Source organism: Ranitomeya imitator, chromosome 1 (assembly GCF_032444005.1).
Source record: "Ranitomeya imitator isolate aRanImi1 chromosome 1, aRanImi1.pri, whole genome shotgun sequence".
Classification (NCBI taxonomy): Eukaryota; Metazoa; Chordata; class Amphibia; order Anura; family Dendrobatidae; genus Ranitomeya; species Ranitomeya imitator.
In genome coordinates this window covers 193,134,542-193,152,251 of record NC_091282.1, presented here as the reverse complement: position 1 = coordinate 193,152,251, position 17,710 = coordinate 193,134,542, and positions in this window count along the sequence as shown.

The window sequence follows — 17,710 nt, the reverse complement described above, 5'->3', positions numbered from 1 at the left end:
TGTGGGGGGCTGCCTTTTCCTTTGGGGTATTTCTCTGAGGCAAGGTAGGCTTATTTTCTATCTTCAGGCTAGTTAGTTTCTCAGGCTGTGCCGAGTTGCATAGGCAGAGTTAGGCGCAATCCACGGCTGCCTCTAGTGTTGTTTGGAGAGGATTAGGGATTGCGGTCTGCAGAGTTCCCAAGTCTCAGAGCTCGTTCTATGATTTTGAGTTATTGTCAGATCACTGTATGTGCTCTGACCGCTATGTCCATTGTGGTACTGAATTGCCTTTCATAACAGTACTCATGCACTGATGGTGGTACTAATAGTGCTTCTGGTGATATATTAGTACTGATGGTCGTCCTGATGATGCATTCATGTACTGATGGTGGTTCTGGTGATGTCTTCATGTATTGATGATGTCAATATACATACACCCAGGCTCATATTGTAGAGTGTCCAGAAACCATGTCCTGAGCACTACCAAATCCTGCTCCAAACGGCAATATCTCATACAGGAGAACAAAGGAGCTTACAGATAACAAGTTTAAAAAGTACAAAATTTTTATTAAGACACTGAAAAACACACACTGACAAGTACATACATGAAATAAAATAAGGACACTAAAGACCATCCCTATACCCCATCCTATCCAAGGAGTAATGCAATGTGCTGGTAAAGCAGAGGAACAACCGTGTGCCTATATGGACAATGGGTCAATGTAAGCCATAGACCTCACAAAAGTGCATATGAGGTCAAGGATAGCAGCCAAAGTAACGCTAAATAGTACTATCCTAAAAGCGATCCAAAGTCTGTTAGCTTTCTCAAGGGGAAGTGGCGAGACCCCCGACGTACGTTTCGCTCCAGCGATCTGTTAGCTTTCTCAAGCTAACAGATCGCTGGAGCGAAACGTACGTCGGGGGTCTCGCCTAACGTTATCCATCTCTCTACCTGGGTAAGAGGAACCATCGGAGATTATCTGTACTGCGCTCTTTACGCTAGTGGCATTTACATTACTGGCAGTCTGGTAGATCCCTTTATAGTATGCCCTGGACTTTGGATCGCTTTTAGGATAGTACTATTTAGCGTTACTTTGGCTGCTATCCTTGACCTCATATGCACTTTTGTGAGGTCTATGGCTTACATTGACCCATTGTCCATATAGGCACACGGTTGTTCCTCTGCTTTACCAGCACATTGCATTACTCCTTGGATAGGATGGGGTATAGGGATGGTCTTTAGTGTCCTTATTTTATTTCATGTATGTACTTGTCAGTGTGTGTTTTTCAGTGTCTTAATAAAATTTTGTACTTTTTAAACTTGTTATCTGTAAGCTCCTTTGTTCTCCTGTATGAGATGTATTGATGATGGTAGTTCTGGTGATTTACTTTTGCACTAATGGTGGTTCTCATGCTGTATTCCTGTAGTGTTATTGGTTTTGATCCTGTACACTTGCAGCAATCTATAACTTGTGAGATAACATCAGTCATGTCTATTGTAAGGTGGCTACCAGACACATAGTTGACGGAAGGTATGTGTCACAGAGGTGGCTGTCCTCTGTAATGTACACTGTACACTAGAGTATTTCTCTAGTTCACATAGTAGTTGTCACGGGGTTACCGCGATGGTGTGGAGACAGAAGACCACAGCGTCTTATTGCTCCTACTCTGGCGCTGAGCAGAAGCACTTCTCCTTCATTTTATATGTGTTAATTTCTTCTGGCAGCACCCTAATATATCTGGAGTGGGAATCTCATCTCTCAGGCAAACCATAGTGGAGCCCAAGGTCGCATTGCCTGACAGGATCTCTGGAGTGTGTGACAAGTTTGTTTTTCAGAGAGGCCCTGTAAACTGTACTTCAAGTTACATCCTGATTCCACAGGTACAGAGAAGCAACATGTGGACATAGTAATATCGCTCCTTCGGTGGGACCCCAAGCATGCACGTTTTCTCTCCCATCTTACTCTGTAGCATCAGATGGTGGAGGATTTTTGGGGCACTGGGCCTTATATATGATGACCCCGATCGCATCTCCTTAGCTGAGTCCACACTGCGCCAACTTCAGCAAGGAGACCGGCCAGCGGAGGAATATTGCTCTCAGTTGCGGATGTGGACCACGAATACCAAGTGGAGTGACCCCACACTCCGTAGTCAGTTCTGTGAGGGGCTTACCGTAAGGGTGAAGAATGCCTTATCTCTGTATGAGAATCCTGACTCCCTTGAGGCAGCCATGTCTCTGGTGATCCGAGTTGATCGCCATCTTCGACAGAGACATAGGGAGTCAATTCTGGGTGCGGGAAGTCCGGGGTTAAGGGAGGTCAACACTTAACCTACTGAGGAACTCATGCAGGTGGGTGCGGCACAATATTCTGGTAAATTGTCTGTTTTGTCTGGCGTGAGGGAGGAGTGTGTTTCTTTTGTGGGCACGCGTCCTTCCCAACTACATAGTAAACAACCGCCAGAAAACTAGATGGCCCGGGCTACGGCGAGGTTAGCAACCCAGGTGTACTTATCACCTCTATGAGTAGAACACAGTTTTTTCTACCAGCCATAATCCACGTGGTTGGAATTAAGGTGGACATGTCTGCATTTCTGGACAGTGGGGTGGGGTTTAACTTGATCGACGCTAGGATTGTCTAGGTCCAAGGCCTCATTCCACATACTCTGTCCAGACCCATACCCATAATTGCATCGACTCTGCCCACTTGAGACAGGGGCACTTTAATCAAGTCATCTGAGACTTGCGACTTGAGGTGGGGGCCATGCACACTGAGGTGTTAGACTGTTAGAGCAGACCTGGGCAAAGTGCGGCCCGCAGGCAACATCCAGCCCTCTGGCTGTCTCAGTCTGGCCTGCGGGCCGCAACAGCTGTTGGACTGGAAACCAGGGTCCGCACCATGCCTGCCCACTCACTGTCTCCATAGGCATTGACTGCATTGGTGGAAGAGGGGCTCATGCCGCATATGGGGGAGCCTGGTGTGGGGCTCATGCCGCATATGAGGGAGGCCGTGTGGGGCTCATGATACATATGGGGTCTGTGGGGGGGCTCATGCAATATACAGAATGGGCTGTTCTCGGGGTCAAATTATATATATATATATATCTATAATATAACGCTGGGAGCGTCACTCTGTCCGAAGCCTTTATAGACTGCGCAGGCGCAAGCGCCGGCGCAGTCTGGCCCCCACAGAGTGACGCTCCCAGGAGATTGCGGTATGCGTAAGCACTGAACGCATACCGCGATCTCCACCGGAGAGTCAGGGACCGTGGACGCGCCAGGAGGGAGGGTAAGTATATTCACCTGTCCTCCGTTCCAGCGCTGCGTGTGGCTCCGTCTCCCGGCTCCTTTGCTGTGACAGAGTCCAGTCACAGGCAGAGGAGCCGGAGTGTGTGTTGAAGAAAATGGCGCCGGAAAGCGCGGACTGCGCAGGCGCCGATTCCTGCTGCCGGAATCGGCGCCTGCGCAGTCCGCGCTTTCCGGCGCCATTTTCTTGAAGACACACTCCGGCTCCACTGCAGGTGTGTCTTCAAGAAAATGGCGCCGGAGAGCGCGGACTGCGCAGGCGCCGATTCCTGCTGCCGGAATCGGCGCCTGCGCAGTCCGCGCTTTCCGGCGCCATTTTCTTGAAGACACACCTGCAGTGGAGCCGGACAATAGGTGAGTATGGTATTTTTTTTTTTTATATGGCAGCAGCATACGGGGGCATACACACTGGAGCGTCTTATGGGGGGCATATAATACAATAGTGGCGCAGGATGGGAGCAGCACATGACAGAACGGGCGCAGGATGGCAGCAGCACATGACAGAACGGGCGCAGGATGGCAGCAGCGCATGACAGAACGGGCGCAGGATGGCAGCAGCACATGACAGAACGGGCGCAGGATGGCAGCAGCACATGACAGAACGGGCGCAGGATGGCAGCAGCACATGACAGAACGGGCGCAGGATGGCAGCAGCACATGACAGAACGGGCGCAGGATGGCAGCAGCACATGACAGAACGGGCGCAGGATGGCAGCAGCGCATGACATAACGGGCACAGGATGGGAGCAGCACATGACAGAACGGGCGCAGGATGGCAGCAGCGCATGACAGAACGGGCGCAGGATGGCAGCAGCACATGACAGAACGGGCGCAGGATGGCAGCAGCACATGACAGAACGGGCGCAGGATGGCAGCAGCACATGACAGAACGGGCGCAGGATGGCAGCAGCACATGACAGAACGGGCGCAGGATGGCAGCAGCGCATGACATAACGGGCGCAGGATGGCAGCAGGATGGGAGCAGCACATGACAGAACGGGCGCAGGATGGCAGCAGCGCATGACAGAACAGGCGCAGGATGGCAGCAGCACATGACAGAACGGGCGCAGGATGGCAGCAGCGCATGACAGAACGGGCACAGGATGGCAGCAGCACATGACAGAACGGGCGCAGGATGGCAGCAGCACATGACAGAACGGGCGCAGGATGGCAGCAGCACATGACAGAACGGGCGCAGGATGGCAGCAGCACATGACAGAACGGGCGCAGGATGGCAGCAGCACATGACAGAACGGGCGCAGGATGGCAGCAGCGCATGACATAACGGGCACAGGATGGGAGCAGCACATGACAGAACGGGCGCAGGATGGCAGCAGCGCATGACAGAACGGGCGCAGGATGGCAGCAGCACATGACAGAACGGGTGCAGGATGGCAGCAGCACATGACAGAACGGGCGCAGGATGGCAGCAGCACATGACAGAACGGGCGCAGGATGGCAGCAGCACATGACAGAACGGGCGCAGGATGGCAGCAGCGCATGACATAACGGGCGCAGGATGGCAGCAGGATGGGAGCAGCACATGACAGAACGGGCGCAGGATGGCAGCAGCGCATGACAGAACGGGCGCAGGATGGCAGCAGCACATGATAGAACGGGCGCAGGATGGCAGCAGCACATGACAGAACGGGCGCAGGATGGCAGCAGCACATGACAGAACGGGTGCAGGATGGCAGCAGCACATGACAGAACGGGCGCAGGATGGCAGCAGCACATGACAGAACGGGCGCAGGATGGCAGCAGCGCATGACATAACGGGCGCAGGATGGGAGCAGCGCATGACAGAACGGGCGCAGGATGGCAGCAGCGCATGACAGAACGGGCGCAGGATGGCAGCAGCCCATGACAGAACGGGCGCAGGATGGCAGCAGCACATGACAGAACGGGCGCAGGATGGCAGCAGGATGGGAGCAGCACATGACAGAACGGGCGCAGGATGGCAGCAGCGCATGACAAAACGGGGACGCAGGATGGGAGCAGCACATGACAGAACGGGCGCAGGATGGCAGCAGCACATGACAGAACGGGCGCAGGATGGCAGCAGGATGGGAGCAGCACATGACAGAACGGGCGCAGGATGGCAGCAGCGCATGACAGAACGGGCGCAGGATGGCAGCAGCGCATGACAGAACGGGCGCAGGATGGCAGCAGCTCATGACAGAACGGGCGCAGGATGGCAGCAGCACATGACAGAACGGGCGCAGGATGGCAGCAGCACATGACAGAACGGGCGCAGGATGGCAGCAGCACATGACAGAACGGGCGCAGGATGGCAGCAGCACATGACAGAACGGGCGCAGGATGGCAGCAGCACATGACAGAACGGGCGCAGGATGGCAGCAGCGCATGACATAACGGGCGCAGGATGGCAGGAGCGCATGACAGAACGGGCGCAGGATGGCAGCAGCACATGACAGAACGGGCGCAGGATGGCAGCAGCACATGACAGAACGGGCGCAGGATGGGAGCAGCACATGACAGAACGGGCGCAGGATGGCAGCAGCACATGATGGAGACCATATACCATTATAAATGCTCGCCACCCGGGCGTAGAACGGGTTCAATAGCTAGTATATATATATAGAGGGATGTAAGAATACTTCATTCTGCTCAATATTAAGTGATACAATTAATATTAATATAATTATCAATAATATAATTATAATATATCGAAATTAATATTGAGTAGAATTAATTTCGGCCTATTGGTTCGACCCTCCACAACAGTCACGGTCTCTCACGTGGCCCCTCTGGAAAATTAATTGCCCACCGCTGTGCTTGAGGGTCTGCCCTCACCTGTGGTACTCTAAAGGGAACTGTAGATAAGTCCCAGATCCGACCTGCAAATTAAGAAAAATAGGTTTTATTATACTCACCCGGGGGGCGGACCGGTCCGACAGGTCCAGCGCCTCCCATCTTCTTGTGATGCCGCCCTCCTCTTGCTTCATCACTCCCCAGCATCGCGCTCCTGCACAGGCGTACTTAGCTGCTCTATTGAGGGCAGATCAAAGTACTGCAGTGCGCAGACGCTGGGCCTCTCTGACCTTTCCCAGCTCCTGCACACCGCAGTACTTGGCTCTGCCCTCAACAGGGCAGATAAGTACGCCTGTGCAGGAGAGCAATGCCGGGGAGCGATGAAGAAACAGGAGGGCGGCATCGTAAGAAGATGGGAGGCGCCAGACCTGGACCTGCAACACCCATTGGACCGGATCACCCCCCAGGTGAGTATAATAAAACTTATTTTTCTTATCTTTCAGGTTAGATTGGGGGCTTGGCTACAGCATTATAGAATGCTGTATATAAGCCCTAAAAGGCAGTAGCCGCATCTTATAGCTGACAGGTTCGTTTTAAATGGAGTGTGTATTGTTCAGTACACTGCTTGTGTACCCGGTTGCAAAGGTTGGATACCCAGTCTGTGCCTACTTACTTGTCGAATTTTTGGGATGTGTTCTCTGATCAGGGAGCCAAGAACTCTCTCCTTATCATCCTTATGATTAGGACATTAATCTCGTTCCTGATGCCAAGCTGCCTAAGAGCAGACTCTATAATATCTCTGGTCCAGAGAGACAGGCCATGAAGGACTACATCACGGAAAGCCTGGCTAAGGGTCATATCAGACCATGATCATCCTCCATTGCCTCGGGGTTCTTTTTTGCTAAGGGTCATATCAGACCATGATCATCCTCCATTGCCTCGTGGTTCTTTTTTGTAAAGAAAAAAAATAGGGGTTACGCCCTTGCCTGGATTTCCGGGAACTCATTACGATCACTATCCGTGATCCGTATCTGCTCCCTTTCATTCCAGACCTCTTTAATCAAATTTTAGGGGCAAATTGGTTCTCTAAGTTGACCTCAAGGGGGCGTATAATCTCATCCGCATTAAAGCAGGGGATGAGTGGAAAACTGCATTCAATATGTCTGAGGGACATGATGAGAATCTGGTGATGCTTTTTGGGTTGACAAACGCGCCCGCCATCTTTCAACACTTTATATATTGACATCTTTAGCCACCTGGAAGGCAGATTCATTCTTATCTATCTGGATGACATACTAATGTATTTATATGACCTTGAGACACACCAGGTACATGTCAGGCACGTCTTACATATACTCTGAGACAATAAATTAAAAGTCAAATCCGAGAATCTCAAATCGGTTGAGGAGATCCCTTTCCTAGGATATGTGTTGTCTTCCACCAGTTTTTGCATGGATCCAGCGAAAGTCAGGGCGGTTTTGGATTAGGATCATCCAGAGGATTTGAATATTTTTAGGTGGGCGCTGTACTGTCACCGGGTGCATCTCCTGTAAAAGGCAACCATGTGCTTATTTTTCTAAAAAAAACAGTCACCGGCTGAGAAAAATTATGACATTGCTAAGAGTTTCCTGTTACCAATCAAATGGGCTTTTGAGGAGTGGCGTAATTTTTTTGAGGGAGTGGTTTACTCAGTGATGATAATCACGGATCATAAGAATCTGGTATACTTGGAAACAGCGAAACGTCTAACACCTCGACAGGCAGGATGTGCTTTTGTTCTTTACCAGGTTTAACTTTTTTGTCACTTATAGGCCGGGGAACAAAAACATTAAGGCAGATGCCTTATCCCGTCGCTTTTCTGAGGGAGGAAATAAGTGTGAATCGGTACCTATTCTTCAAAAAGGGGTGGTTATGGTGTCTATATCCTCCGATCTGGAAAGAGAGGTTGTTGATGCTCAGGGGGAAGCCCCTGGGGTAAACTGTAAGCAGATCAGCGATGGCTTTATTACCAGGATGTCCGACCAACACTGAATCGTGATGTTCACTGAGGACTCTAAGATGAAGATTAACAGGAACAGTTTCCTTGTTGCAAGTTTTTATCAAGAAAATAATTAGATTACATGGTATCCCGACTAATATTGTTTCTGATCGGCGGGTGCAGTTTGCCTCCAAGATTTGGAGGGTATTTTACACCAGTTTGGGGATCCATTTGTCATTGTCTTCCGCTTTTCACCGACAGACTAATGGGCAGATTGAACGTGTTAACCAGAATCTAGAGACGTAGCCCAGGTGTTTTGCATCTGAAAATCAGGACTGGGTTACTTAGTTACTGTTTTTCTAACAAATTTTTATTGGTTTTACAAATTTAAGAAAGGTAAGGGTAAAGGGTGTGGGAACAATAGGATACATGGGATAATAGGGAAAGAAAGGGGAAAGAAAATACAGGACTTCCATACTTTAACACACTGTAGCTTACTCAAATAGAACCAGGACAACTGTCGCTTACTCAAAAGTCAAATATGGTTCAGAAGGAAAATAAATACATCCTGGGATGTCTGGCATCACCTTTAGGTGTTCCTATGACCTTGTGGGGGCAAAGTAGGCTACAATTAAGGAATAAATGAAGAACAGTCTTTCTGGGGGTTCAAATAATAGAGTCATTATGTTCAATAAGGTGTTGTTTGTTTGTAGTATTTCTTCATTTGGGACGAAGATTAAATTTGGACTAAGAGGAGTCCATGGAGGATATTATGCCTGCACCTATCAGGAAGTCAGCACCCTCCGCCGGAGATGAAATATCGATCAATTTGGATGCAAATTTAATTTTTAGCGTTGAGATCTGAGACCAATTGTAAGGTATTCCAGCTTTTCGGAGTTCACAGGTAGTGGACTGACAACGCTTTTGTAATGTTTCTTTAGATAGGTCTTTGAAAAAGACCAAGTGGTTATATGGAGAAGAAAGGAATTTCGGCTCCTTTGGTATATTTAGTAAAGCGTTTCTGAACCAATTGGGGTAGAAGGAGACAATGATATCTGCTTCGACATCAGGTGGAAGAGCAGATGGCCTGGGTACTCTAAATGCCTTTTCAATTAAATTTTCCTCTTTGGCGTTAGGAAGTAGATAAGAAATTAATGAAGAGATGTAATCTTTTAGTTGGGAGTTCTGGACCGACTTTGGAATCCCTCTAGTTTTTACATTATTTTTCTTTTTAAAGTCTTCAAGATTGTTTAGATTTTTTCTAAAAGAGTTGATATCATTTTGGATATTTTTCAATGAATCAGAGAGTGTAGCAAGATTTTGGTCCTCATTAGGATATGAGGACCTTTGATTTTTGACTGAAGAGATTTTTTTTTTGAGTTATAGAAGGAGTTATCAGAAACTCCATAAGAATTTGAGTGTGTGTTAACAGCTATGTGTGATAACATATCTTTAATGAAACTCTCGGATGCTTTGGTATTGTTTAAGTGTATAGAGTCTTCAGATTCCAAATCGGATTCAGATATTTTTGAGTCATCATCACTAGTAGTATTTTTCACTGAAACTAGGAGGGCTTTACATATGATTTGTTGTTGTTGTTAGAGAGCCCTTGTAATTTTTTCTGGTTTGATTTGGTTTAGTTTTTTGCTTACATTTTTCATAAAATTCAGTTTTCACTACTAGATTTGTGTTCTGAGGAAGAATATGACTGAAGAATAGATGTCATCAAGGGCCATATCATCTGAAAAAAGTCACCTCTATAATCAGATGAATCTATATCGCTGTAAAACTCCCCAAAATGACCATTTTCCATCTGTCCTGATGAGTTAATGGATTCATCTGATTGCTAGGAAACAAATTTGTCTGTGTTGGAGATATTTGCTGTTTCTTTAACAGATTTAGCAGAATAAGGGTACCGTCACACACTGCCATTTCGATCGCTACGACGGTACGATTCGTGACGTTCCAGCGATATCGTTACGATATCGCTGTGTCTGACACGCAGCAGCGATCAGGGATCCTGCTGAGAATCGTACGTCGTAGCAGATCGTTTGGAACTTTCTTTCGTCGCTGGATCTCCCGCTGTCATCGCTAGATCGGTGTGTGTGACACCGATCTAGCAATGCGATCTAGCGATGCGTTTGCTTGTAACCAGGGTAAACATCGGGTTACTAAGCGCAGGGCCGCGCTTAGTAACCCGATGTTTACCCTGGTTACAAGCGTAAAACTAAAAAAAAACAAACAGCACATACTTACATTCTGGTGTCCGTCAGGTCCCTTGCCGTCTGCTTCCCGCACTCAGTGACTGCCGGCCGTAAAGTGAAAGCAGAGCACAGCGGTGACGTCTGTGCTTTCACTTTCACTTTACGGCCGGCAGTCACTGAGTGCGGGAAGCAGACGGCAAGGGACCTGACGGACACCAGAATGTAAGTATGTGCTGTTTTTTTTTTTTTTTACGCTGGTAACCAGGGTAAACATCGGGTTACTAAGCGCGGTCTTGCGCTTAGTAACCCGATGTTTACCCTGGTTACCCGGGGACCTCGGCATCGTTGGTCGCTGGAGAGCTGTCTGTGTGACAGCTCTCCAGCGACCACACTACGATTTACCTACGATCACGGCCAGGTCGTATCGCTGGTCGTGATCGTAGGTAAATCGTATAGTGTGACGGTACCCTAAGGAGGTATATTAGGAAACTTCCCTTTAATTTTCTCTACATTGTAATCTCCAGTATTGCATGAGGATTTAGAAGGGGAATTTTTTTCAGGTAGAGAAATCAGATGCAGATCAACACCCCCATCATCAGATAAAAGTTTGGCCTCATCTGTCTTTAGATTAGATGATCCTTTGAAAGATCCATCTCCTGTGATTACCTGGTTATACAATTGTTTTGTATGTGTAGGGTTCCCCTTTAAATACTCTGTGTTTTTATGGCTATTATGTAACCCCTTAGTGACAGAGCCAATTTGGTACTTAATGACCGAGCCAATTTTTGCAATTCTGACCACTGTCACTTTATGAGGATATAACTCTGGAACGCTTCAACGGATCCCGCTGATTCTGAGATTGTTTTTTCGTGACATATTGTACTTCATGTTACTGGTAACATTTCTTCGATATTACTTGCGATTATTTATGAAAAAAATGGAAATATGGCGAAAAAAATGTAAAATTTTGCAATTTTCAAATTTTGTATTTTTATGCCCTTAAATCAGAGAGATATGTCACAAAAAATAGTTAATAAATAACATTTCCCACATGTCTACTTTACATCAGCACAATTTTGGAAACAAAACAACAATTTGTTAGGGAGTTATAAGGGTTAAAAGTTGACCAGCAATTTCTCATTTTTACAACACCTTTTTTTTTTAGGGACCACATCACATTTGAAGTCATTTTGAGGGGTCTATATGATAGAAAATAATGAAGTGTGACACCATTCTAAAAACTACACCCCTCAAGGTTCTCAGAACCACATTCAAGAAGTTTATTAACCCTTTATGTGCTACACAGGAACTGAAACAATGTGGAAGGAAAAAATGAACATTTAACTTTTTTTTTGCAAACATTTTAATTCAGAACCATTTTTTTTATTTTCACAAGTGTAAAAACAGAAATGTAACCATAAATTTTGTTATGCAATTTCTCCTGAATACGCCAATACCCCATATGTGGGGGCAAACCCCTGTTTGGGCGCACCGCAGAACTTGGAAGTGAAGGAGCGCCGTTTGACTTTTTCAATGCAGAATTGGCTGGAATTGAGATCGGACGTCATGTCACGTTTAGAGAGCCCCTGATGTGCCTAAACAGTGGAAACCCCCCACAAGTGACACCATTTTGTAAACTAGACCCCTTAAGGAACTTATCTAGATGTGTGGTGAGCACTTTGAACCCCCAAGAGCTTCACAGAAGTTTATAACGTAGAGCCGTGAAAATGAAAAATCGCATTTGTTTACACAAAAATGATCTTTTCACCCCCAAATTTTTATTTTCACAAGGGTAACAGGAGAAATTAGACCACAAAAGTTGTAGTGCAATTTCTCCTGAGTACGTCGATACCCAATATGTGGGGGTAAACCACTGTTTGGGTGCACCACAAAGCTTGGAAGAGAATGAGTGCCGTTTTACTTTTTCAATGTAGAATTGTCTGGAATTGAGATTGGACGCCATGTCGCGTTTGGAGAGCTGATGTGCCTAAACACTGGAAACCCCCCACAAGTGACTACATTTTGGAAACTAGACCCCCCATGGAACTTATCTAGATGTGTGGTGAGAACTTTGAATGCCCAAGTGCTTCACAGAAGTTTAGAATGCAGAGTCGTGAAAATAAAAAATATTTTTTTTTCCACAAAAAAGATTTTTTAGCCCCCAAGTTTTTATTTTCACAAGGGTAACAAGAGAAATCAGATGCCAAAAGTTGTTGTCCAATTTGTCCTGAGTATGCTGGTACCCCATATGTGGGGGTAAACCACTGTTTGGGCGCACGGCAGAGCTCGGAAGGAAGGAGCGCCGTTTTGGAATGCAGACTTTGATAGAATGGTCTGCGGGCGTTATGTTGCGTTTGCAGAGCCCCTGATGTACCTAAACAGTAGAAACCCTCCACAAGTGACCCCATTTTGGAAACTAGACCCCCCAAGGAACTTATCTAGATGTGTGGTGAGAACTTTGAATGCCCAAGTGCTTCACAGAAGTTTAGAATGCAGAGTCGTGAAAATAAAAAATATTTTTTTTCCACAAAAAAGATATTGTAGCCCCCAAGTTTTTCTTTTCACAAGGGTAACAGGAGAAATTGGACCGCAATAGTTGTTGACCAATTTATCCCGAGTACACTGATGTGCCATATGTGGGGGTAAACCACTGTTTGGGCGCACGACAGAGCTCAGAAGGGAGGGAGCACCATTTGACTTTTTGAGCGCAAAATTGGCTGTCGTGTTTGGAGACCCCCTGATGTAACTAAACAGTGGAAACCCCCCAATTCTAGCTCCAACCCTAACCCCAACACACCCCTAACCCTAATCTCAACCCGATCCATAATCCTAATCACTAACTCTAACGATAATCACAACCCTTACCCCAAAACAACCCTAATGTCAACCCTAACCATAACCCTAATCAAAACCCTAAATCCAACACACCCCTAATCCTAATCTCAACCCTAACCTCAAACCTAACCCTAATCCCAATACACCCCTAATCACAACCCTAACCTTAACCCTAATCCCAAACCTAACCCTAATCCCAAGCGTAACCCTAATGCCAACCCTAACCCTAATACCAACTCTAATCCAAACCCTAACCCCAAATCTAACCCTAACTTTAGCCCCAACCCTAGCCCTAACTTTAGCCCCAACCATAACCCTAGCACTAAGGCTACTTTCACACTTGCGTCGTTTGGCATCCATCGCAATCCGTCGTTTTGGACAAAAAAACGGATCCTCCAAATGTGACCGCAGGATGCGTTTTTTTGCCCATAGACTTTTATTGCCGACGGATCGTGACGGATGGCCACACGTCGCGTTTGTCGTGCACTGGATCAGTTGTGTTTTGGCGGACCGTCGGCACAAAAAACGTTCAATGTAACGTTTTTTGTACGTCGCGTCCATTTCTGACCACGCATGCGTGGCCGTAACTCCGCCCCCTCCTCCCCAGGACATAGATTGGGCAGCAGATGCGTTGAAAAACTACATCCGCTGCCCACGTTGTGCACAATTTTCACAACGTGCGTCGGTATGTTGGGCCGATGCATTGCGACGGCCCCGTACCGACGTAAGTGTGAAAGAACCCTACCCCTGAATTTAGCCCCAACCCTAACCCTAAATTTAGCCCTAACCCTAGCCCTAACCCTAGCCCTAACCCTAGCCCTAACCCTAACCCTAGCCCTAACCCTAGCCCTAACCCTAGCCCTAACCCTAATTTTAGCCCCAACTGCTCTTCTCCTGTCAGCTGGCAGATGGCGATAGATGGCGGGTGCACTGCGCATGCGCCCGCCATTTTCTTTTCTCCGGCAGCCAGGAGTAGCAGCAGGATGATCCAGGGACACCGGTGAGTATGATAGGGTCCCCGAATCCCCCTATTTCTTTGTCCTCTGATGTGCGATCACATCAGAGGACAGAGAATTACACTTTGATTTTTTTTTTTTTTGCGGTCGCCGGTAAACAGTTAATTACCGGCGATCGCAAAACAGGGGTCGGTAAAACCGACCCCGATCATGTTCTTTGGGGTCTCGGCTACCCCTGGCAGTCGCTAAGGGGGTAAAGAATAAACCTAAAAATGGGGCAAATAATATATGAGCTCCGCTATAAGGAAAATAGCACAAAAAAAACAAGAAAAGAATGGACACTAGAGCTATTAAATTACTAGAAAATTTATTGAAGAAATATTCTAAAAATTATGTTCAAACAACAAATAATAATTATAGATAAAGGACGCAATGAAAAGAAGAAAAGGCAGCAACCTAGTACCACATACAGGAGAAGGTAATAGCAGGACTATTATATCAGCCACTTCATATTGCATTGAAACCATACATGTAACAAAGTAGACAATATCAGATTGGTATCTCTCAGTGGATAATGCAAAACCATATGTAGGCTAAAGGTCCAAAAATATCATACCGGATCAATGTATAACACTAGATACTGGGAATATATATAAAGTGCCAATAGTGCAGAAATAGGTGATCCCAAAGGGGTTTCACAGTAACAGTTATAATAAATCAATCCCTCACTGGGGTACATAGTAAAGAAAAGCAATTCACATATTATAATAAAATATAATCTCTCTCCAATTTTAATTCACCTTCTTCTAGTTACATATGTGCAGTGATAAAGAAATATAGCGGCTAAAGTCACAAAAAAGATGATTATAGCGTGTGGCCACAGCATATACGAACCGACATGATATATGGACCGACCTGCTCCTGGATGCGGGTAGAGAAGACTTCATTGACCCGGTATGATATTTTTGGACAGATAGATCTCGTTCCTGGTACTACGCCTCCCAGAGGTCGTATTTACCCTCTGTCTCCGTCCAAGACTCAAGCCATGTCCAAACATGTACAAGAGAATCTGGCCAGAGTCTTTATTTGGAAGTCCTCCTCACCTGCAGGAGCAAGTATTTTCTTCGTCAAGAAGAAGGATGGTTCTCTTTGTCCCTGCATTGATTACCGAGGCATTAATAAAATCATGATTAAAAACAAGTACCCACTCTCTCTCATTACGAAACTCTTCGACCGTCTTCGAGGAGCACGAATCTTCATTAAACTGGATCTCCGAGGAGCTTATAATTTAATCCATATCCACGCGGGGGACGAATGGAAGACTGCATTTAATACCAGAGACGGTCATTATGAGTATTTGGTTATGCCCTTCGGTTTATGCAATGCACCCGCAGTCTTCCGAGAGTTGGTGAATGATGTCTTTCGGGATCTACTTTACACCTGTGTAGTGGTGTACTTGGACGATATTGTTTTCACCAGACCTGCCTTCTCATAGAAGAGATGTTCGACAAGTACTCCAGCATCTGAGGGAGAATTGCTTGTACGCTAAACTTGAAAAGTGCGCTTTTGAACAGTCGCCTCTTGGGTTTCGTCATCTCCGATTCTGGTTTACGCATGGATCCAAGAAAAGTTTCTGCCGTGCTCGACTGGCCGCGTCCCTTCGGGATAAAAGCAATTCAGCGATTTCTTGGATTCGCGAAATACTATCGGCAGTTTATTCCTCACTTTTCTTCCTTGTCTGCTCCTATCTCCTCTATGATACGAAAAGGGGCTAACCCTCACCAATGGTCAGCAGAAGCCGAAGAAGCTTTCCTCTCTCTCAAACAAGCAATTGCTTCAGCTCCTTTACTCCAACTCACTGAAGCTAATAAGCCCTTCCTTCTTGAGGTTGATGCCTCTGCTACCGGGACCGGAGCAGTTATTTCCCAGAAGTCCTCTTCCGGTCGCCTTGCTCCCTGTGGTTTTTTCTCCAAAACTTTCTCCTCTTCCAAAAGGAACTATTCCATTGGCGATAAAGAACTTCTGGCTATCAAATTGGCACTGGAGGAGTGGAGGTATCTTTTGGAGGGAGCCTTACACCTCTTTGTGATCTATACGGACCATAGGAATTTGGCACACATTCATTCTGCGCACAGACTGGCCAGGTGGGCCCTGTTCTTCGCCCGTTTTGACTTTGAGCTTCGCTTCCAGCCTGCTAATAAAAACTTCAAGGGTGACGCATTGTCCAGATCCTCCTTGTCGGTGGATATTGAGGAGGAGGCCACGCACATCATCGATTTAAAATCATCACGGTTGCTCAAGTCAGTCTGACCTCTTTACCTCCGGGTAAGACTTTTGTTTCTGAAAAGAACAGAAGACGTGTTCTACAATGGGGTCATGCCTCCAAACTGGCGGGACATGTCAGTTTCAAGAAGACCCTCATTCTTGTATCTCGCTATTACTGGTGGCCGACTCTTTTGCAGGATGTCCGAAGTTTCATTGCCTCTTGTCCTTCTTGTGCTAAGAATAAGGTTCTTAGGCAGCTACCTTCTGGGCTTCTTCATCCTCTTCTGGTGCCTTCTACTCCGTGGCAACATATTGCAATGGATTTTATTACTGACCTGCCTCGTTCTTCTGGTTGCACCATCATCTTCGTGGTCATGGACCGATTTTCTAAGATGGCTCATTTCATTGCCCTCCCTGGTTTACCTTCGGCTCCTGAATTGGCAAAGATTTTTACCCATCATATTTTTCTTATTCATGGTCTACCTCAACATATTGTTTCTGACTGAGGAGTCCAGTTCACCGCTCGATTATGGAGATCTCTCTGTAAGTCGATGAACATCTCACTTGACTTCTCTTCGGCCTACCATCTGCAGACCAACGGCCAAGTGGAGCGTACAAATCAGATTTTGGTGATTTATCTTCGTCATTTCTCCAATGCTCATCAGAATGATTGGTCTGACTTACTACCGTGGGCCGAATTTGCCTATAATACCCATACCAGCGAAGCTTCTACCAAGTCTCCATTTTTTATCGTCTACGGTCATCCTGGTCTTCCACTACCGGTTCCTCCTGTCTCTGCTATACCAGCGACTGATCTTCTGTCTAGAGAGTTCTCCAGGGTCTGCCAGGAGACCAAGTCCGCTCTCGAACTAGCTCAGGATAGGATGAAGAGACATGCGGATAAAAGGCGCCTCGATTCTCCTTTATATCATCCTGGTGATAAGGTGTGGGTATCTTCTAACTTTATCCACCTTAAAGTCCCTTCACATAAGCTGGGACCCTGGTACATTGGACCTTTCGAGTTTTTGGCTTGCATTAATAATGTCTCTTACAAGCTTAAGTTACCCGCATCTCTCCGTATTCCCAATTCCTTTCATGTGTTTCTGCTAAAGCCAGTTGTTTTCAATCAGTTTCATACCTCGACTCTTCATTCACCTTCGCCTGTTTTCGCGGATGATGTCTTTGAGGTTAAGGACATTCTTGCCATGAAAAAACTTTGAGGTAGAACTTTGTTTTTGGTCGACTGGAAGGGTTTTGGCCCTGAGGAGAGGCCCTGGGAGCCTCGAGAAAACATTCCGGCTTCTCGAATTTTAGCTAGGTTTCTTTCTAGCCTTAAACTAAGGGGGCGTAAAGGGGGGGTACTGTTACGTCGCTGCCACTGCCAGCTCCCTGCTATACTCACATATCCATGGCA